Consider the following 23,748-nt stretch of genomic DNA (forward strand, 5'->3'; position numbering starts at 1 on the left):
AATTTTGACTTAATTGGAAGCTACGGACCACCTTAGAGTGGCAGAATTTCTGTATTATTTGTTAAATAAATTTTAGGCCCCACGCGAATAACCTGGCAATCGGTCACGACTAAAATAAACTATTTTTAAATTCAGTAGTAATATAGTAATGGTAATGCAATTAGTGAATAATATTAATTTCATAATTTTCGGGATCAATTACACAGGCTAGAGGCCCTGGACATTCACTGGAATGTCTTCCACCTACATGAATGGAATTTCGAATTAATCTTCAATTATTTAGGACCAGGAAAGTTGATTAATGAACCACCTAATGTCTCAGTGCGGCAACGCCCATTTCACGGGTCACTCTAGGGTCCCACAGTTGAGGAATTTCTAACGGGCCCAATTTTTGAACGTGTAATTTGCCCGGACCATAACTGGGACTCGGTCCACCATACCAGCATCCACGGTGGTCCCTTTGTTCTCAGTCCAACCGCGGAAATCAAATAATAGAATAAATATTGCAATATCGATGAATTTTCGGCTGATGGCATTCGATATTGACGAGTTAAAAATAAAAATAACAGTAAAATATTCTGCACATAAATCCAGAGAATTTAATTAATTAACTTGATTGGACATTGATTAACTCCAAATAATGGCATAAAAATTTCGGCCCGAACTTGAAAAATATAACAAATTTAGTGGATTATGGCGGAGGTACTCCGGGGCGTAAGGTGAGCGTCATGATCCTCGAAAGTTTTCGGAAGGGCGCTCGAGCGTAATCGAACATTTCGAGTTTGTGGCGGCACCAGAGGTGAGTCCGTGAAGAGCTCCTCACCCATTTCCCGATCGACCTCGAATCCTCCAAGAGTCGCACTGCCCCTCCCCCGGCTCCTCAAACGCCTTAAACACCGCTCACCTCCCGGCCATTCCCAGTCGATCATTCCACAAATATAAAAAAGGCAGACTTCCGATTCCGATAAACAACGAAAAAAGATCCTCGCAATTAACTCTCAAATTATTAACAATGGGGATGACTAAACAATGCGAGACTGAAAAATATATATTATAATTGTAAAATAATATATCAGCCTTCAAAGAAAATGTTAGCAAATATTTTTGTATGAAATTTCCATTTTTGTGTGTAATTATTAAATATTTAAGCCCATGAAAAATGCAAGAACAATCATCTAATAAAAAAAGTTGAATTTTTCTACGGACATTGAAACAATAATTTTTCCATTATTGTTATTATCTCTTCAAGAACACGAGTTCCGAAGACATCCGTCGAACAGTGGCACCAAATGTCTCAAAATCGTCCCCGCATAAGACAAAAATAAATAAACCCCGCAGAGACAGAAACCGGAAGTTAATTCTTTATGAACTCAAATCCTTTTTTTACGATCTCTCCAGCACACAGCGATGACTGGAGATTTGCGAGGTTAAGCCAGGCTGAATCTCTGGAGGAGTCTTATCTGGTGAAGTGGAAGAACGACGTGCGGACAGGATCGAGGGACTCGTGGAAAAAGGCTCAGTTTAGTTTGTCGTGTGCATACGAGCGCTCCGCTTACTGGCAGGTAGTCCGGGGGTGGGGGGAGCGCGACGCCTTCGTACTCATTGGCCGCGGGAGGCAGGGGGGGGATAGGCTAAGCGCTCACTCGGCAGCCGCGCGACGCGTTAGTTTCGGCTTGCCGCTCCAACTGAACGGTCGAAGTTTCCGCGCTCGTCTGTTTCTTCCACGTGGAGGATTACACTTCGGTTTTTTTTTCCGGTATCAGTGGCATCTCGCGTTGCTCAGATAACTCCGTTATGGAAGTTTCTATTTACGTAATAAACGCATGTCGAGGTTAACGGGGATGATAAGTGATGAGCCATGTGTTTCTGTGAGTCTGAATAGCGATTGAACCGAGTTGTGTTGGAAGAACCAAGCGCTTACAGCGGCTCAGTGAGAGGCTTTCGTTCAGTGTAGTTTTTTCATTTTAGTTTTGTGAACAGTGAAGTATTTATTTTTCAAGCTGGTTTTTTGTTTGTTTACGTTGAATAAGTGGATTATTTTATTATTATTGGATTATTCGAGATTCGAGAGCTGCCGTGGAGGACGCACATGAGGTTAGCATTTTTAACTTTTTTTTTATTGTCAGCGGTGATTGTTTGTGTGACTTTCTTCGAGACCCTGTGGAGGGTTTTCTATTCGCGTTTGCGGGGATACGCCAATCTCGGTGGATTCGTTTACGTTAGCCGCATTGGCCATTGGAAGGGGAACGAAGATAAAAGAGAGAATCGTAAAACGCTCGTACAATTTTGGTTTGTTTATTTTGTTTATGGTGATTGGGAATTTTCCCTTTTTTTCACGTCGCGGTGGTAAATTGTCGGACCAACACGTGGGGGGTCGACGCTCGTAAAAACAAACTCGCGCGTTGCGCGAGGATTTTCTATCGCGTCGGGGAGATTATTGGGGGTTTTGAAAGATTTTCTGGGCAAAATTTTGGTTCAGTTATTTTTGCAGCGATTTTCTTACCACAAGGGGAGGATTAAATGAATTTAAAGCGAATATTTCGAGCTATTCGACTCGGCCAACTGCCGGCTGACCTCGGTGTTTGTTTACTTTCCGTCAGTTCTGAGAAAACTGAAATACTGGAAGAACAGGGCGAGCTAATTTTCACGAGAACAAAGAATTTGAATAGAAAGAAGAATATTCGATGTATTCATTCGAAACATCTCTTTAAAATTCTGGGATATCACTGAATTTCGAGTCAAACCGGAAATTTTATAATTTTCTAATCGGTACATCGCCTTCGCTGCCACTTTACGAACAATTCATTGTTAACTATCCTTGAAATTTCCTTTTTTTATTTAAAAGCGAAACCCAGAAAAAAATACCAATTTCCAATTGTTCTAACAATTACGGTTATAAATAATAAAAAAATAGAGAAGCTGAATTGATCCAATGAAAATCAATATTTCATCAATTTTTTATTCCGGCGAGAAGATATCTCGAATAAAAATTATGTTGACTACTTAAAAATATATCTTTCTCGGAAATAATGAATGAGCACATATCAGAATGATCAAAACCTCCGTACATGAATGAATAGAATCAGGTAGAATCGAACGGAATGCGACGGAATGGTAATGGATAGTGCGTTATCAATTTCAAACGGTTCACCCGGATTAAACGTGAGTTATATTACATCGGTGTTTAGAGTTACTGGGTGATACGGATTTGCTGTATGTATTGGGCTGAGTCTGTCCTAACCTATTTGTTCGTAACTATAGGGTTATGCAGTGGAGGACAACTGTAGAGGGGAGGGAATAATTAAATCGCAGTTCACTCCTCACTGGCTAACCACCATGGGATAATAATCGTCCCGCTTTGGGATGTAATGACGTTGACGATAACCTCAGTCTCGGGTAAACCGGTTTACTGTCCCTCTTTCGTGATTTTTTTTTTCCGCTTGTTTCCATGAAATACATTCACTCAACCGGGAATTTCGGCGTTCAGTGGATACAATTGAGTTTGTTGAGAGAATAGGATTCATTGTTTACGAGGAAATAGGAGATGGAAAATTGAGTTTTTTTTGTTTTGTTTAGGGGTGTATGGGGTTCATTTAGTTTTCGTAATTTTGGTATTCACTGTCAACTTGGTTTAATTTATTGCTTCAATGTGGAGATGATATACAACCGACGGGTTTGTTCCTGTTTCTATTGCTACTCGTCCGTCCTTGGATTTTTTCAATTTGTCCTTTAAAGGTGAACATTAGTCCGTTAGCTTAGAAGTGATTTAATGGTTCCGGCTTTCTCATTCGTCTACAGAACCATAATAACCCTTAATTTTTTGTGGAGAAATTTGTTTCTGTTTGTTTAGGGAATTGAATTGTTTATTTCTCTTCGGTTAATCTCCAAACCACTTCATCAATTATTTTGGTGTGAACAAAAATTTGAAAGAATACTCGTCTTGTGTTTATTTGAGTTATGCTTTACAAAATTGTACTTTTTTACTTCTACGAGTTTGTTATCAAATCAGCTGATTGTCAACTGACGTGAAGACGTACGGGTGTTTTAAAGTTCGTTGCATCTGTCCCCTATCCAGGAATAAAATGGAAACAAATTATTTTTCGTTCACCAACGGAATTGCCTTCATTTAGTTCTCATAATTCCCCTATTCCCTGTCACTTTCATTCAATTCATGTGTCGAAAATGGAGACGAGGCGCGTCTGGGGTGTTTCTTTCCGTAACTTTACGCTCTATTTTTACGACTGAACAACGAATTCTCCAGGTTTTATTTATTTTTTTTCCCTTGGTCGTCTGAACTCAATGGATATCTCCAAGTCTTTGTCGAGGGTTTCGGAGAAATACGGAATAGCCATCGACGATTGGTTGTTCGATTCATTCAATGATGAAAGTATTCGGAAAAAATATATACGAGTTGGGTATATCGTCCTAATTTCCCATGGACATCGGCCTGCGTTGGGAATTTCCCCGGAGGTAAAAAGATGGAGGAATATAAAAAATATGGATTACTATATATTCACTCTATTCTCACTCCATCCTCAGCGGTCCAGGGGGAAATACGGAATAAATATGATGGTGGGATTGGGTCAGGAAAATACAATGACTTTGTGCCAATGATATTTGCATTTTTTTCAATTTTTTACATTCGTATTTAATGCGAATTTTCTGGTCGAAATTTTTGTCTGTTCAATTATTAGATGGAAAAATTGAATTGTTAGTCACAAGTCATAGAATAATTCTTGATCAATCATTAGTTATTTATTAATCATTATCACTTATTCTTCATTAATTAAAAATTCAAGTTGATAGACATTAATAGTCGTTATGAATAAATTATTTGAAACATGACAGTTAAATAATTGCTCCAATTAATTTAACTTCCATAACATTTTCTTTACAACGAATTATTTTCCCTGTTTTCTTCTCTGCGTGATCACCTGTGAGCGAGACCCGTCAGTCCACTGTAGTTAACGGTGTTAATTACCCACCAACGATTACAAGGGCGACAGGTGGTCAGCATAACTTTATGTTGAAAATAAAGGGAAAAAAAGGTCCTCAACAAATCGTTACAAACAAAAATCGACAGTTGCTTGAGGAAGATGTATTGGTTACGAAAAATAATGAAAAATTGAGAGTAACTGGTGGATAAATGCGTCAATGAATAAACATTCGATGAGAGTAATTACGTGACCGATGAGAGTGGCATGCAATTCATCATGCGCGATGAATTTTTCATCACTTACGTTGATTTTTCATAGTCTGCGGCTCGTAAATGTTCAAACGTGACCATAAAAACGGGGGCTTGTTGAACGGGGGGGTGAGGGGGATGGGAACAGCTGCACTCTCGTGCTTTACACTCAGTGGACATCCTGCTGATCCTGCAGGATCATCTGATCGAATGGCGGTGAATGAAATTTCTCTCGTGTTACATCAATTTGAATGGGTCTAGGGCTTGAAAATTTCATGAATTTTATTTTATTTTTCTAGAGGAGTAATACGGTATTTTTTAAAATTAAAGTCATTATCTTTATATAATAATTTAAAATATTATCAATTTATTTACTATTTCGTGAATGAATATATTCCTTGAGTTAAATTATCTCACCGAAAAGCATAGAATGTTGGATACTCAGCTTTCGGTTGAAAATTAAAATAATTCGAGTTCACAAATGTTTCACTAAAGTTTAATATTTCATAATTTTTCCCCTTTAAATTAAATTCAACAATACTCTACTGAGGACTACTATCCAACTGTTCATGAATTTTCAATTTTTCACCAACATCGTATATGAGAGAATGAAAATTCCAATGAAAATAAAAGTTTTACTCTCCAGTTGTTGTCCATAACGTGGCCAAAAAAGTCGTTATGAAATAAAAGAATGAAAAACAATGGTTTTAATAAAAGTTGAAGATATTACTGAGGGGTTAGGAGCTACTGTTGAGCGTTAAACCAGTTGGTATGCATGACCCAAGTGCAAGCACGAATACTCTACCATCGTCGTGAACTGTAAACACTTCAAATCGCTTGAGTTTGCTTTATAACGCGTTGTGCGTATTACCAGCCAGTATAACCGGGAAAACACCTATCGTCTTGCGCGTGAACTCGCGAGACAAGTAGAGCATGAAAAAGTCGGGGTAGATACGAATGGATAAGACCAACAATTGAGACAGAGGGTGAAGAAATTTTTTTTATTTAATTCTGAATAAATGAAAAATCTATTCGCTAATTTTACGAGATTTTTTTTTTTTTTACCATCATCTTGATTGGCATTGTTACTTCACCCATTTTTTCTTTGCGATGTATCGAGGTCATTGGATAATAATTACGAGACTTTCGTTTTGCTGAAGGAATGTGTGAGCATTTAAAAAATTGTATTTAATTTAATGGGACTTGGACAGAAGAGGGGGGGGGGGGGGAATGCACAGAGATGGGGGGAGAGAACATATGAAAGAGGAATTTTAAATTCAGGCAGTACGAGCGGTATTTACACGATGCTCTCAGGCCCGTTATGCAAGAATTGAGGGTAACGCAAAAATGTCCTGATGCGCAAACTTACGATTAGCCGAGAATCTGCGCATCTCTTGTTTATTCTTACCAAGTGTCATTTACTTTATCGTGACTTTTAATGGTTAATAATATTTCTTTTTATCTTCATCTGCATATCTTTCTCACTTTTGCTGAGAATTTTGTTTTTCTTTTTTTTTATTAATCCCATTGCACTTTGAAGTTTAACCGAGCATTTTCCCAGACGTCTTCTCGTAAAATAAACAATCCAGGTGTAAAAATACTTGGGCGCCTGAGGAATTCGTTGACATTTCATTTTTTTTTTTCTTTTTATGAGTTTTTATTGTTAACTCATAAAACAGGAGGTCTTTCATTTCATTTCTTGATTTTTTATTTTTCGTCCTGGGGCCCCAGAGAGAGGGGGAAAAATTCTGGCAGGTATGCCAAGGCCTACAAGCCGGCGAATGAACATGAGGGGGAGAGAACGACTGTTTGAGTGAGATTCGTATGTTTTTCATAACTACCTGGGCGCCCCTGTTGGGCATTCTCCTCCAGGCAATGTCGGACCCCTGTTTCTCTCTTTCTATTGCTCTCGAGGTCTCCTCCATTGTTCTATTGCCCCTATAGTCCGTTGCTCGCACTGGACGGTGTTGAATTTCATCCGCTGAAGAGCGAAGTTATTAACCCACGGAAAACAACAGGCTACAGCCGGATAGTTATGATAAACTAATTCGAAGCGAACCGTAGAGTTGAAAAATTGGTCTGAATTTTTCTTCTACTCTTTATTTATTTTTTTAACGAAACTTCCGGGATTTTTTTGTTATTGTGCAGTCGCAAATCGAAGCTGAAATATCCTTTCGTAATTATTGATCACAATTTATTCTCTTATTATTCCAATTAATGAAAATAACTGAATAAATAACGATTAAAATTTTCTTGAACTTCGTTATTGCGGAGTAAAGTTATTAACATTTGAAGTATGAGGCTAGAAATAATTTGATACTAAACAAGCTCTGGTATGCAAGGGTCGGCCATGGATTTAATAGACATACCACCGTACGAGCTGCCTGCGGTCTCGGTCAGTAACAGGTCTCGACGTGCAGGACTAGGGTATATAGGCATGAATCCACCTCCATTCACCTGGAGGGCCTGCAATGTTGGGAACAAAGCGGTCCTTGAAAATTCCTACTGCTGGGTATATTTTGTGGGATATCAGATTTTTTTTGTAGAATTACTTGGGCTTTGCATAATTATCGAATAATTATATTTCCTGTCGATGGTATTAATCGACAGCTCAATGAAGAAAACCATTTAATATTCCCTTCGATGATTAATCGACGAGGTCTCATACAGATGACTGATAACATCCGTCATTTGTTCACGATTCATTTTCTAGGCTGATTAATTATCCTGTCATTTAATTAAAGATTATGTTCGTATTGATCAGTGCAATGGAATTAGCTGCTCGGTATTTTTTTATTTATTTCATTAATAGTTAATCAACTTTATTCGTTTATTCGCGTTAGGAATTCTAGGATTTTATAATAGAATTATTCAGTACCAATTATAGTCTAATGAATGTCTAAGTCTATGGTAGGCAAAATAGTTCGGTAACGAAAAATGTTGATATGGTTTTTGTGATAGAGGATATTAGGGTAATATTTTTTTTATATATTTTTTTTCTTTGAATAATCCTTTTAATGTAGTGGATAGCCGTATAATAATTCAGGGATCTCAACAAGTGTTTTTGCTGGGTTATGGTCTAACTAAGGACGGTTAACTCTCATTGTTTTGACAGCTAATTTTCCGTGTCTATGGGTTTCGCGTTCGCCGTTTAGCATATGCATTTCATATTCTGGGTGAGGGTTGTGTTGACGTCAGATTCGTTAGACCAGTGGGTAAACTACGGGTAGCTGACATGTCCGAGGAAAAATATTACAGCTACACTAGAAAAAAAAAATTAACACCACAGGCTCACTTTTGATAAAAGAAAGAAAACGAAAAAAATTTGGAAAAACTCCTTGATATATAAACGAGAATAAATTTCTGAAAATCAATGACACGTCTGGGAGAGTTAAACGATCTTTTTTTTTACAAAAAAATACTCTTGACAAAATCCAGTGGCTTTTTCAAAATTGTATGAACTTTTAAAAAATCGTTACACTGATTTATCTTTGAATTGAGTCTTATTCTCACACCCAAGTGACTCCTCCAGCAATCTATCGTGTACTAAATGTCCGTTTGGCGATTCGCCCGACACAGCTCTTACCAAAACAAGAGTAAAGAACAAGCTCGTGGAGAGGAGATCTCAAGTAAAAGAAGAGAGGGGTGGGTGAATCGTGTACAATTGGAATTGTGTAGAAGCATTGGTACGCCCAGTGCATCGGTAATAATCGGACGATTTCGAGTGAACTGTTTTTCCCTCTTTTGACGATCAAAGCAGTTGTTTCTTCCTGGCATACATCCAGCCACACCAACGATGGTACTCCATGCGTTTCTAATATTTTTTTTTTTTTCTTCATTCGATCATTGAGCTGGGTATAATCTTCGAGATAACTGGTCTAGCGTGAATAATATCGTAGAGGCTTGATATGGTACAGGAAATTGTTGGATTGAATTGGAGACAATGGGGATGTACGCGAGATTATGTCTGTTAATTTCAGAGTCTAGTTGAATTATTCTTTGGTTTGTTGGGTGTTATTTTTAGCTGTTGTTACTGTAATTTTCATTCGGTGTAGATTTTTATTTATTTCACTGTGAGATGATCGTTACAATTTTTTTATATTAACTTTATTGAAATTTCTAAACAAAAAAATCCTAATGGAATTTATTTTTCGTTATTGATGCTTTTTCCGGTGAAGTTTACCAGATTAAGTTTTGATTTATCAAACAAAATCCCACCACTCAATATTCCCAAAGTTATTACACTGAAAATATCCTTTAAAAAACTACTCAAAGCCCCGGAAAACCATTTTTCCCTCTCACCATAATAAAATGAAAACAACGAGTCTCTGTAACACACTGTGAAGCTCTGGATAGACGTAACGAATGGTATGCCTATACCCGACGTTACTTGTGACGATCGCCGGAGGCGAGCAAATACCCTTTCTCCCTCCCCCCCCCCCTCCTCCTCCTGTGAAGGAGAAAATAGTTGAGGACAGACGACAGTGGGAAAAGAAATAAAATAGTACCTTTGAAGTTTGAACGTCAGCTCGATATTCTTTCACCGACGATGAGGACCATTAAAGTCAGGACTTCGTCCATCGACTTTTGTCGAAAGGATTTTTTTTTTTCACCCCCTCCCGTTATAGAACAAAACGAGTGCAATATCAGAGTATTTATTCATCGGAAAAATCGGTTGAGACAGAATGAAAATTCTTTAAGGGAGAAAGTGGGCGGAAAATGGATTGTTGGGTGGGATAGCGACGGTGAGACATAAAGGAACAATAAAGTGAGCACGGGGGGGAGGGTGGAGGGATTTAAAAAAAATAATAATAACCTACGGTGGATAGGAATGAAGCCGTTGAAGGGCCTGAGGTGTATGAGACTCGGATGAAATCGCCTCCACACTTGGTGTACTTGTATATGACAGTTATATATAAAACGTGAAGACGTAACTGTACGTACTCGAGCCTCCGTGAATATAAATGAGACTAACGAGCTCTGTAATGCCGGTAATGACGCTAGATTGCCACAGTACTTTGCTCTAGTATTGCTGTTATATCCAACGGTCAACCTCAGTGTTGATCCACAGATTCCACACACGTGCTGTCACACTCTCGGTTTAAATTCAATGTATATGTTGCATGTACATTCAAAAGCCGAGAGCATCTCTTACACGAGTTTTGTAAAGAATACTTTTTAAAAAATTTTTTTTATTGTTTTCCCGAGTTTTCATTATACGCTGTAGGTCTTGGCTGTTTCATTTCCGCTGTCTCGCGCTCTGGTGGGCTCAGGTTACTTTTGGAATAGAGTTGTTTACTCGTTTTTATTCAAATTCTGCAGTATCGATTTACTCCGGTACTCGGTGGAGAGAAGATTTCTAAGTATTTTGTGTGCTCTTATGCTGCTGTGAATGGGGGAATTTAATATTTTTTTTTTGTGCGGGAACTACGGCGCCGGGGAACGATTACCTTTGGACTCTATCGGTTACTTCATTCTTGAGATAGTGGATGATGTCACGCATGAAACTGATCATTTTTTCAAATTATTTAGGAGAAATTACGGAATCATTTATGTAATGATGAATTTTTATAGAGGTGGGGAAATATTTCTAGTCTTTGAAGCACAATTAAATTTTTTATTTTGTTGAAAATATTGATTTATTGAATTTTTTGACAATGCAGTTGACGTAAAACTGAAGAAAATCCCTGGATCTAATATTGATGGATTTAATAACAAAGAATTTTGAAGATAATATCGATCGTTATTCTAGCCAATGAAATGCCTGTAATATCATCCCAGGGATTGGTGAAGAGTGAGTTTGAATTGGAGTGGGCAAAGGGATGAAGTGAAAAAAGATTAGGGACGGGATCACAGCCATTCAGGGGTACCTTTTCAGCTTCTCGATGGAATTCAATGGGTCACGTTTACTTGAGAATAAAAAATCAAAGATCAAGAGTTGCACCTTTTAAAGAAAAATTCACGTCCCTCTTTATGCGCCCAGTAATCACCGCATTTCAATTCTTTATCTTCATCTTTTTAGTTATTTTCTCGCTGGAGTTTGTGGCGAAGTGAAGGAATAACTGAGTACCGATAGTCTCTAAAAAATACTTTCATTGAAATTTTTCTCATCTATTGTTCTGCAGTGAAAAAAAAAAAAAAGGAAAAAAGAAAACCTGAATTACGTGAGATCTAAAAATACATTCACCTTCGTACCCAGTACCAACCATATACGTAACTGGATCTAGGTAAAAAGAGAACAAATACATCCATTGAGATCTCCTCACTGGTAATATTTTATATGCTCAAACAAACTTTCATTTTTCGCGTGTAAACTTGTAAACGTGTGTCTTCCCGCAAACATTTTTCCGTCATTTTTTTTTTATGATGTATAATAAAAATTGACGTTGAGTCGACGCTTTTTTTTGTCGTGTGGGGTGGGGTAGGAGGGCAGCTGGGAGAGACATTCCGGCGCTTTCTAGGAATATCGACAAAGTAAATTTCTCGTGAATTGATAGTAAAACTGACAATACAGAGTATCGCATGGAATTTCCATTTTTTTTTCCTCTAGTGGGTGGTAGAGGGGAGGGGGAATGGGAAATATCTACTTGTCAGCAAAAAGGTATCGATTCGATATGGCAGCGATAAAATATCGGCGTAAAAGCGAATAATATTCATTCCACCAGATGGAATTGATAACACCAATAAAGAGAACATTACGGTTGGGGTGACAAATTAAAATGACAGTTTATCCGCTATGAAATCTCGTTGGTGTACTCTTGTTCCCTCCTCCTCCACCACGTCGTTCATTTGACCTTGAGCAAATAATTCACGATGGTTTTCAATGAAAATATTGACGAGAGAAAAAATGGCTCAAAGTGATTGGACAAACACTGGTAGAGCGAACGATAAGAGTATGTGTTTGTACGTAAAATTATAGATGGCTATTGAGGGGTTAAAAAGTGGGTGTATACACACGGCATTTGTGTGTTCTTACGGACCACCACGTACCGTATTATGGAAGCTTATTAACGTACTAGCAGATGTGCCCCTCGTTTACATTAATCCCAACTGCATATTCAAAGTTTAATTTAACATTAACGCACGACTGCATTTGTCTTTTGCCAAAGGGAGAACTCTATATATATCAAGCCATACGACTAGTTATTTTTGGTGTGATTTTTTGAGTAAAGTTTGTTGGAAATTTGAATTGCCCTGGTTGTTCACCGTAATTGCAATTTCATCACGTGATAAAATATTTCAAACGATGAGTTTCGGTTCAATTATTTCATAAAAATTTATGGAAATCGAAGAAAGGGATGTAAATGTTTTTTTTTAGTAGAATTTTTTTTCGAAGAATAAAAAATACGGTTTATAAGGGAATAAAATTAACCTCGGGGTCGATTGCATCTCGACACTGAGTTCCTCATTTTCTTTGATAACCTCGCAAGTCTTCCATTAGAAGTCCGACAAAGTTCTTCGACCTCATCGGTCGATCCACGAATAAATTGAAAAAAAAATGTATATTAGTTTCCAGGGAAGGGAAAAATTACATCTCTCGGGAGATGGAAAATAATAAAATTACTCAATAGACCGATAGATCTTCGTGGATTGAATAGGTTCGACAAATTATTAAACCGACAAAGGGAAATATTTTTCATTTGTACTCGAATAGTCCAGCGCGTTGAAGTGCTTCAGCTGTAGACCACCGAATTACGCAGAACCAATAATTTTCCCCTTGTTCCCATTTTATGCACCCCTATAATTTCCTCCTGTGGCCTGTTCCAAGCATTTTCCATTGTAGTCAATTTACCCGACCCTCGTGAAGGTCATGCACAGACATATTTTTCTCCCTTTTCCTCCCTTTTATCCGTGGCAAAATCGTCGTTCAGTTGCAACTGCAGACCGGTTGTCTTTTACGGGATGCGGGGGAGGGTGTTGGGTTTATGGCCTGCGACCCTATCCTCTATTGGGACACGAGCCAATGCACCTTTACAGGGTGAGGGGATGGAGTAGAACGAATGGGAAGGGAAGCTTTCCAGTTGCTGGATGATGATTCACCCCCTCTCGCAGGGGCTGTAAACAACACTCTGCATTCTGTCCAAAGATCATATTCCACCCTCCAAGCCAGATCAATATGGGGTGGCCAACAGATTTATTAATTTGTCAAAAATTTTTCTTCACTTTCTTTTTTTATGAGACTAAGGGTAACTATTTTTTTTTTATCATCAAAGCGCAGGAATAATTCCATTTCATCCAAATTCACAGACGATTAGAAATAAAATTTAAAAGTTAAATACATTCCAAAATTATTTTACAGTTCAATTTTGTATCTCTTATTCTTTCGTTCTCCTATTTTTTATTCTGTGCAATGCTGGAGGGCGTCTATATCCAGAACATTATTATTCCTGCGTTAAAATAGGCTCATGGAATAGAATTCATGAGAGACAAAAAATTATGTTTACTCTCGATGAGATAAATTCACTCAGTCAAAAATAATCACAGTTTTCCGGTTCAACGAAATCCGATACTATTTTAGATAGAACATTTGAGTCAGCCCTATCATCTCGAATTAAGTTTACAATGCAAGTACCACGTGACAGCCAGCATGTGCGAAATATATTTTTAGATATTATCATCTTCGTATGGTTATGTCTCCATTCGTTGTGTTGGTCACTGGAGATATTGTATTACCGTCGCCAAAGACTCGTTACTCAGCAATATCCGGCGCCGGTAATATTGTCGTTTGTGCAAACGTCTTATCTTATCATTCCCCATAGGATATTTTTTTTTTATCAGTCTTGCTGTTAGTCGTCTTGAGCAATGGATTTGAAGTTTTCATGAGTTGAAAAATAATCTTCTCCTGTTGTATCTCTCTCTCTCTCTCTCTCTCTCTCTCTCTCTCACTCTCTCTCTCTCTCTCTCTCTCTCTCTCTCGATGTATCAGACTAAAAGGGAAAGTCATCAGAAGTTTTGGTGAAAAGTTTGTAAGGAGCATGCTCTCATTTAATCCAAATTGTTCAAGAGATTACACTTCAACTATCTTTGAGTTCCAATTTCCTGATCCACCATTCACCTGTCAGCTGTACTTACCCAAGGGTCAACAAAAAGTTTACCAACACGTTGTTTAACCATTGCAAAAACATGATCCAACAGATTGAATATTACAATACCAGCAAATTACACTGGTACAACTAGATTCAATCAGAGTTGATGGATTTGGGCCTCACTAATGGATAGATTATCTTGAAACATTTGAATGTACTCAACTCCAGGTGTACATCATTCTGTTGCTGAAAGTAATGGTGATGAACTTGTCGGATAAGAATACAACGCATCTGGACCCCTATTTTGAATGAGAAAGATTAATCTCTGAATGTGCGTGTAAAATTCCCATTCTGGAATTTGATTTTTAAAGTTTTGTTTGTGAAAAATGTTTTTTTCGTGTGTAGTTGTTACTGATGGTTGTATCAGAGTGTAAGTCAAAGACATCAAAAGTTTTGGTGAAAAGTTGTGTGAAATATTCTTACAATTTAAGCCAAAGTGTTCACAAGATCACACTTCAACTATCTTTGAGTACCAATTTCATGATCAAACATTTACCTGTCAGTTGGGTTCTTGTGAGGGAGGGGGAGGGGGGTCGAACAAAAAGTTTGCCGACATGTTGTTTAACCGTTGGAAATATGATCTACTAAATTGGGTTGTACAATACAAGGGAATTGCTTTGATACAACTGGACTCAATAAAAGCTGATGGATTTGGGGCTCGATAATAGGAAGATTATCTTGAAAAATTTTGATGTACACAACACCAGGTGAATAACATTGTGTTGGTGAATGTAATGGAGATGGACTTGTTGGATAAAGGTGCAACACAGCTGGACCCCTATTCCAAGAGGTAGATTGATCTTAGAATGTACGTGTAAACCCACATTTTCGGAGTTGCTGGCTTTTATCGTATGATGACGTGGACAAATGTCAAGATGTCAGACATGATAGACGTGAGAATTCCATCGTGTTTGGAGAAAGAATGATGAAATTTATATTTTCTGATTTTTTTTTTTTCTTTGCGAGTTGAAGTACAAGTTGGGACCTCTCACGTGTTGACTGTTGGTAGTTGTAATACCTCGATCTACTGGTTTTAATACTGTCCAGAGGGAAAATTTATCAGACCTCACGTCCTCATCAAACCAGTCCTTGACCGTCGTATACACCTGACGCTCGGATTACAGCAACAGAAAGTGACATTTTCTCATTCCCTCGGTGATGACTTGTCAAAGTATTCGCACATTTTCGAATAGAGGTGAAAAACATTGAGATTAAAAATTGCCGATAACTAATGTAACCGTCTATAATGATTATTAAATTATTAAATCGATTTTCGTGGAGGGAATTTTAAATCGTTCTCTTTATGTCTCATTCATCGCTCTCGAATAATCTACATGACAAAGAACAAAAACACGAAGGCCATTTCGTATTCTCTGAATTGAATGTTGAACTCAAATCCTGAAATCGTGGATTTATAAAAGGAGAATCAGTGGGCGAGGACAGCGCTACTACCTATGAGGTAGGCGTAAAGGAAATAAAAATGTGGGAGTGAGAAGGTGAGGTAGAGGTAGAGGAAAAAGCCCAGAAAACTCGTGGAATTGATGTGTGCATGCATAAAATATATTGAACGCAGAAAACGCAGTCTCCACGCATACTGCATACGAGGACATAATCTGAGAGTCACTGGGGGTCGGTTTTATTCATGAGCCAGAGACGTGGGTCCTCCTCTTGCATCCCCCTATATTCAGGAATACCCCTTGCTTGGCCTTCTCCATAATAGTGCCATCTATTATTTATATGGAGAAGGTTATCGGAAAACCTCGAGGACTATCCGGCAATGGAGGTGGAATAAAATTACACCATTGGCTATTACGATCGCGTCCGGAATTGGATGATAATTTCATCATTGATTATACATTGTGGTGAATGATGATGACGTGAGAATTTACTTCATCATTATTTCATGGTAATTTCGCTTGTTGAGAGTGATTTTATTGATGAGAATATTTCGCGTAACGGTGACAAAAATTAATGTATAATTTTTTTACTGTTAAACAATATTCGAATGACATGAATAATTATCGAAATTGTTAATGTCATGAGAATTTTTTTTGTCGTTTGTGGAATTAATGACATTTACGGTGGGGAAATAATTTAACACGTGCGGAAGTGCTATTGAGGAAATTCGGTAAATAATGAAATTAAAAAATTAACGTTGAAAATATCAAAGGGATTTACCGCCTCTCGGAACAGCCGACACATTCCACTGCTATCGTTACTTCGTCTACCCTAAATTAAGAGACCAAGTTACGAACACATCCCTGAAAATGATATCATCTGCGGTACAGGGTGACTGGGTTAATCCGCATTCGATGGTTTAAGCTCGTCAGGGAGATTTTGAAGTTGATAACAAAACCGTAGCTTTTGACGAGGGAACGAGAATGAGTCGGTCTTTTAGTAGGTATGTGTGAAAAGAAAAAAAAAAACCCCCCAAAGCCTTCTGTGGAAAATGAACTGGTCAAACAGGAAAAGTTGTCGTGGCTCTGGGTATGGGATGATTACCGCTGGGAATTAAACTTTATCACTCAGAAAATAACCAATGAGAATCGCTCTTTCTTGGTTTTATATCTCTCAACATTTGACGTTTCCATTAAATTTTTTCCGATAAAATGCACAATTTTATAATTATTTTTGCGTTATTACGGCTTCAGCTTAACAAATCTCTTTTCTTATCAACAAAAAATATTCTCCAACTTTGTAATATTTTTTTTAACGCTTCACATTTCCGTTGCAAAATCCAACTAAAAGTTGTAAAAGTGTTTTTGTTTGTTTTTTTGTTTTCAAATGAAAAATAAAACTGAATGAGTGCCTCGTTTAAATTTTCATTCCCAGGAGAGGTTGAATATCTTCTTCACAACCCCATGAATAAGCGAAATTAATTTATCTAACAACTCTGTGATTTTTCCCCCAGCGAAATGAATTATCCCTCTCTCATGTTGTTGCAAAATCTAGAGGGCGTCACCAGGGTGGGGGGTGGAAGGGGGGATGTACGCTCGCTTATTGCGTATTAAAGTGAGTGAGTTACGTTATGGTGTACGTTTAGGGGTAAAATTTACCCCTCATTCTGAGTACCCTCCCCCTTGTATCGTTCCCATGATACAGAAAACTGTATACACATTGAGAGGTGTAGAAGTGCGTTATGTTCCACTAGGGTAAATGTCTTGGTGGTTGAGTTCACTTTGGTATTTGTCGCCGCACACCCGGTATTTTTCAACGTACGAAAAACCGCATTGCGCGATTTTCACTCGTTCTTACGTCTCGTTGAATCTTTACCCCTCGCCCTCCCCCTCCCTCTCCGCACTACCCCACTGTTTTCTCCATTGTATACTAACGATCCCTATGGCTCTTTCTCCACTGTGTCCCGGAGAATGCTGAATGTGAGACGCAAAAGAGTAAAAAATGAAAATGGAGTTTCATAAATCGTGGGGCTTCTTTGAGAGATGGGGAGAATGAGACGGAGAGAGGGGGAAAAAAACTGAGGACTTTAGTTTCGTGATCCTGATACTTGATTCTCATCATTAGCCCATGTTCTTGTTTCTCCAACTGGAAAGATTCCTGATGCTTAAGATGGTTTTTAATATAAAAATGAAACTGTATTCTTGAGGTTAAAGGGGAACAAAGAAAATTCCGGGGACTTGAGCTTTGAAGATATTCTTGACTAATTATAATCTTGAAATACATTTCTTTTATGTTTGAGAGGAATCATTAAAACTATTAAAGTAACTTATTTAATGTATGAATTAAATTTAATAAATTGAATTTATTTTTTAAACTAAATTTTACTTTAAATCCGTCGTTTCATGTTGAAATATTTAAAAATCTCGGTTGCATCGTGAAAAATACTGTCAACGTGATTTATGAACCAACAATTACTCTTATTTATCGTTCCCCAAAACTTTTATGCACCGAAGTCAATATATTCTGTTCATTGTCAGTCACATGTTGTAACGTTTAATATACCGGTATGCATATGCACAAAATTGTCTTGACTATAGTTGGTCGTTCTATGGGTTTACTTAACGTGTCTACCGCCACCTTAACTTTGTCTTGGAGTTTTCTTCATGGGTAAAATGCCTCGTATCCAGCATTTGTTAGAGGCATTACATGGAGCGCACACATATATTCTACTCCCGGTTACAAACCCAACGTACCAATATAATGGCCTCTCGAAGGCTGACGGCACATCTACCCTGTACTGGCTTTTGCTTCTGACCTTCCCCCCTTCATGGTGGGTCACGTGTGTATACTTACACAAACTCACCTTGAAATTCACGGTGTATTCGTAGCGCCAGTGGTGCAATTATAACACCTACAACATTGTTAAAAAAAAAAATTGTGCATGATTTATGGGAGTTTGGGGGAGATAACAGACTATCCACCATTTGAATCACATAAAGTGGAGATTTTTTTTTTTCACTTGAAGAATTTTTTTATTTATTTATTTTAGACAACTACGTGTAAAAGTAAGGGTATTAACTATATAAAAAACATTAATCAACGTTTTATTAGGCAGAAACTATAATTTTTTTTCAACGTAAAAACTAGCTCACTTGAATTTTCAGTAAAAATACAAATAATTAGAAAATAAAAATTCAAATTTCCCACACAAACCCTAAAGTCCACCATCATCGACATAACAATACTCTCTATTTCCCTCATAAAAATACCATTCAAATAATTACAATAACCCAGTACCAGGAACTCGGTAGAAGTCGTCTCTTCATTTTTCGAATTTCCAAGAAAACATTGAGATTGCAATAAACATTACAAGTAACCTCAACCGTATACGCATTCCGCCCTTGAGCGGTAATTCAATCTCGTCACGGATCAACTGTTCCACATATACTTGCACATATCGTATTGGCCCTGTATTTCCATTACGTGGCACCCACAGTATGGGCCTTCCTTTTCCACTGCACCACATGTTTCTTCTTCCTCGTTGCCGACGGGAAGCCCCCGTTTTCCTCCTTCATCCTGTCCTCTCTCTTCGTCCTCTTCATCGCCCCCTCCTCTCCCACCTCCTCTCTCTCTCTCTCACTACCTCAGCGAGGGTCTCAGAACAATGCCCGGGCCTTCGAGAGGGTACCCTTCCACCATTTTTATCCCTCCCTTTCACCTACCCCTCTCACCAATGCTTCAGACTCTCGTACTCACTGAGATATGCTCGTTGCACCTCTTCGTGACTGCACCTCGAGTACATACGTATATATACGCGTGCACATTGCTCCAAGTTCCTCAATTTCGCCTCTTGGCATGAAAATACCAGCCACTCGGAAAATGATTCTTTACGATGGGGGTCTATAAGCCTCTCTCGCTACATATATACGTAACGAGCAAATTATCGTTATTTTCAACGGCTATTCAACTGCGAGGTATTTCTATATGATATTCTCTCTCTCCCTCTCTCTTTATACGCTGGTTTTTATTTTGGGTCAAGATTTTTATTACTTGTTATTATTGTGAATATCTCCTTCGTCCGGTAATCCCGGCAATGAGAGGTGAATTAAATTCTATGGATTTTTGTTGAATGGGGGAGGGGAAAAAATGTAAATTAAATAAAATAAAATCGTTTCATGGTTATCTTAGGTATTTTATGTACAATTTGGTACAGTTTCGTAGAGATGAGATGGATTTTTCTGGAGTTTAGGGCTCATTGTTCTACTCAGAATTTTATTATTAACATCATTTCTTGTGATGTCTGCATTCTTCGATTAGATTTTTCGCTTGAAAAATATCAAGTGGAAATTGTTCTCTTCAATTCATGGATAATTTCACCTGCTGGAGATAATTTGGAGAGTGAAATTTGCGAAAAAAAATGTGAATTCCATGTCACGGGCTTCGCGTTGTTTGCTTATGGGAGGAGGAGTAGGAGGGGGGGCAGTACCTCCAGACGCAGCGTTGCAAAATACACGAAGAAGATCGCAACAAACTTGTACACGCGCTAGGGCACTCTACTCTTTCTCTGTGTGTATACACTTACCACATCTCTGTATTCCCTGGCTCTATACGTCAGACCGACACGGGCGTAAATCCACGCGCTCTCGAGACGCTGGAGTTATTTACAGAGTGGATAACCCACGCCGTAAAGCGCTCCTGGCGCGCCGAGTGGCCAGTGTAAAGCCGAGGTAACGAGGGCTACATATTCGTGTTTTTCTCCTTCGATGGGTGATGAAAAAAAAAAACCAAAAAAAAATATATATTGTAAAAATCAACAGAAAAAATTGCTGTGATCCCACGCGTTTAAGGGCCCATAAGACTTTTAGTATTATTTGTATTTCATCGATCGTTCAATGGATGGTAAGAGGGAATAAATGTTCGAGTGTCTAATAAAATTGAATATTTTTATCTTCCTTTCCTTTACGGTAAAGAATTGTAATTTGACATTCATTAGGCTAGCTGGGGAATTTTTAAATTGCCTCAAATAGCCTCGGGTATATTTTCATTGGAGAAACAGGAGAAGAAATTAACAGAGAGTTTCTGGTATTTTTTTTTTCCAACTGGTAGCGTATCTGGGTGAAAATTACCTGGGTGGGTGATTCTGTACTTGCTCAGCGTTGCTTCATTTATCTTGGGGTGAATAAATTTTGGAGATAATTCTTAATTTTATTTTTTATCCCTTTTTTTTTTCATTGCTGGAAATAGAAAATTCAATCATCGAAAAAATTGCGTTTCCAAACGGTTCAGACTAGGGAATCAGGTTGAGGCAATTGATTAACAAATTAAATTCTTCATTAGTCGTTCAGAAGAAAAAAATACTGTTCACGTGTATTCATCTGGAATCGTAGTATCCACCAGAAATATATATCTCCGTTGCCACTGATAACAGCACGTCAGATAGCGGTGAGTGAGATAGAGAGGGACACCCTTTGAAAATAAAACGATTGAAATGGTGTATTTCTGTGGCAGCTCTAAGCTCACTCGTCTCGGTCTACTCAGAATCCTCAACTTCCGGTTGGATAAACTTTTTCACTCGGATTATCGAGAATCGTCAGTGAGGTGGATAGTGTAAATATATAAATAGGAAAATGGTACCAAGGAACAACTCGTGGACTCACTCAATGTTCAGGGGTATGAGGTGGACAGGCGGGGGAGGGGTGAAGAGGGGGCCAGATATGTCAGTTGCAGCTCAACATTGCCAGGGAGTGACATGGGCGCGGGTTGCGACCGTTAAAACGGGAATGAAAATTCTCCGGCTCCATGAAGTTGCTCCATCATTTCATTTTCATAAATGAATTGCTTTTTTCTTTTCTCATACGTACGTCAAATGAGGCGGTTTAATTATAAGAAATTCTAATGAACTTGTCTCGTCCAGATTTCTTAATTCTTGGCCTCCGGGAGGGGGAGGGGGGGGAGGAGAAGAAGGAAGAGACAGACCGGAGATTGTCGGATAATATTTGTGTATGAGGGACGTCTGGGTGGAACGATCGATGGAGGATCGTCAGAGGTTAATTGACACTGACGACGGGAGGATATCGTCGGCAACTGCTGCACAGTGGGGAATTAAAACTGACACGTCTGCGTCATTGTAAAATTGGTTAGACGGAGGAACGTTGAATAGATGAGAATATTTGGGCTAATTCCAGGGAGAGGAAATTAAATTTGAAAATTAATTTTTTTTTTGAGTTATTAATATCAATCGATTGAGGCAATTTAAATTTTAAGCCTCAACTTCCCACTCAGGCGTTTAGAATTTTCAGGTTTAGAATTTCTTTATTATTGTTCTCGATGCAGATTACAGATTTTTATAATGATAGATTTTTTAAGAATAATTTATACAATTAAGATTGAAAGTTATCGATGAATTTCCAATTTTTCCAACATCAGCTGACATTTCAACTCAATTAACTCGAAAATATTCTGTCCACTATTTGTCAGAACAGATGATAGAATTGACGTCACCTTTAGAATTAGAATAATTTGAAAAAAAAAAGTTAAACATTTGCATCATTTGGGTGACGATTGGCTCTCGAAAAGCCACACTTTCACTAGCTTTTACTCATGTTTAATCGGCCAATGTGAGCGAGAGCGTGGGATGTTTAGACAGGCGGTAACGTAAATAACGTTGACTAACTGGTGATAGAGAGGGATAAAATAGAGGTGAACAACTGATGTGAGTATGGGTGCTTATCGATAGTAACTAAATAATCCATGGATATGTGAGTTGACTTCATTGCAACAGAAAAGTTCACAATGGAATTCGATCAAACGATTTATTACGACACGATGGCTCCACATTTCCGTAACTCTCCTGAGGTTAAATGATCGAAAGATGGCTCGATTGTATTCTACAGTAGTTGCATTTGGGGTGGGTGGAATGGGGGGGGGGGATAGTCGCCCAAGGGGGGTATAGGAGGTAGAATGGGTGGTGAGGGGGTTACTGAACATCACCGTGGGCACTATTGGCCGGACAGGCCGGAAACGTGGCACGAATTGAATTCCACTTTGGTCGACGCTGTCCGTGAAGCAGACCGTAAAGTGCAATGGGGCGTTTGCGAGTCTACGGGGTGGTGTGTACGCGCGTGCTGCACTATCGTTTGGCTTCTTCTCGTACCTCTAACCCATTGATCGATGTTTCCCCTATTGTTGCATCAAGGGGAAAGGAAAAAAGCCAGTGGGGATTTTTATCTTGCGGAGTGATGGCCAATTGTTTCTTTTTTTTTTAACCACATTTCTCACAAAAATTGATAATAATTTTTTGTATGATAAAAACAAATTGTCCTCGTTCGATCTTGTCAAGATGAGGAACGAAAAAAAAATCACTTCTGTAAATTGCATTATAGAACTGATACTTTACGACAAATTTTTTCATTCTGAATATTCCCTGGAAATGGCCCTTTTATTCAAATCCATCCCAATTGCACATTGTCGGTGGGGGAGGTGATAGGGGGTAGGGTAGGATAGAGGGGGAAGAGAGAATTAAATTTGAAACGCAAAAGGAGGAGAGATGCTATTTATTGGAAAACAATAATGGGGAAAAAAAATGACGTAATGTTGAATTGAATGCAGTTGGTGGGATGTAAGCGATCGGTGTGCGTATGGGTACATCGTATCCAGGGACGAATCAAATACTGAAAGCATAGCGTTGGCCCTCGTCACCCAGGAACAATAGTCGACTGGTTTACGGTCCCCCGCAAATTTACATGACAACGCTCCAAGGCGTTTGATCCCATTGCGAGAACTGTGAGAGGTGATATGGTGTCTCTCCATCCTACTCTCACACTACTCCAATGCTAATTAATCGCTTTAACGAGTAATGCTCTCGAACAAATGGATCCCCCCTAGTCAATAGGTCCATTTCCTACCGACTATTTGTTTCGTATTGTGATGAGGATAAAAAAATCATTTGGCGATTTTACTGCGATTGTGTGATGGGATAATAAACAAATTGAAATGTCTTCATAAAATTTGTGGTGATAATTAGGAGATTAATTATTAAGGGGAACGAAACCTCAGTTCAGAATTTTGGATTATAATTCG

General features: G+C 38.4%; 1 protein-coding gene across 5 annotated transcripts in view; it reads left to right on the forward strand.

Moving 5' to 3' along the window:
- Positions 1-1,683: 1,683 nt before the first annotated feature.
- The window catches only part of Kug (kugelei), a 158,065-nt gene continuing 136,000 nt past the window's right edge, over positions 1,684-23,748 (forward strand). For all 5 annotated transcript variants that reach the window (XM_064132427.1, XM_064132431.1, XM_064132428.1 and 2 more), the window contains exon 1: positions 1,684-2,094. The gene's annotated coding sequence lies outside the window, so the exon portion shown is untranslated. The remainder of the gene's footprint in view (positions 2,095-23,748) is intronic.

Source organism: Diachasmimorpha longicaudata, chromosome 13 (assembly GCF_034640455.1).
Source record: "Diachasmimorpha longicaudata isolate KC_UGA_2023 chromosome 13, iyDiaLong2, whole genome shotgun sequence".
NCBI classification, from domain to species: domain Eukaryota; kingdom Metazoa; phylum Arthropoda; class Insecta; order Hymenoptera; family Braconidae; genus Diachasmimorpha; species Diachasmimorpha longicaudata.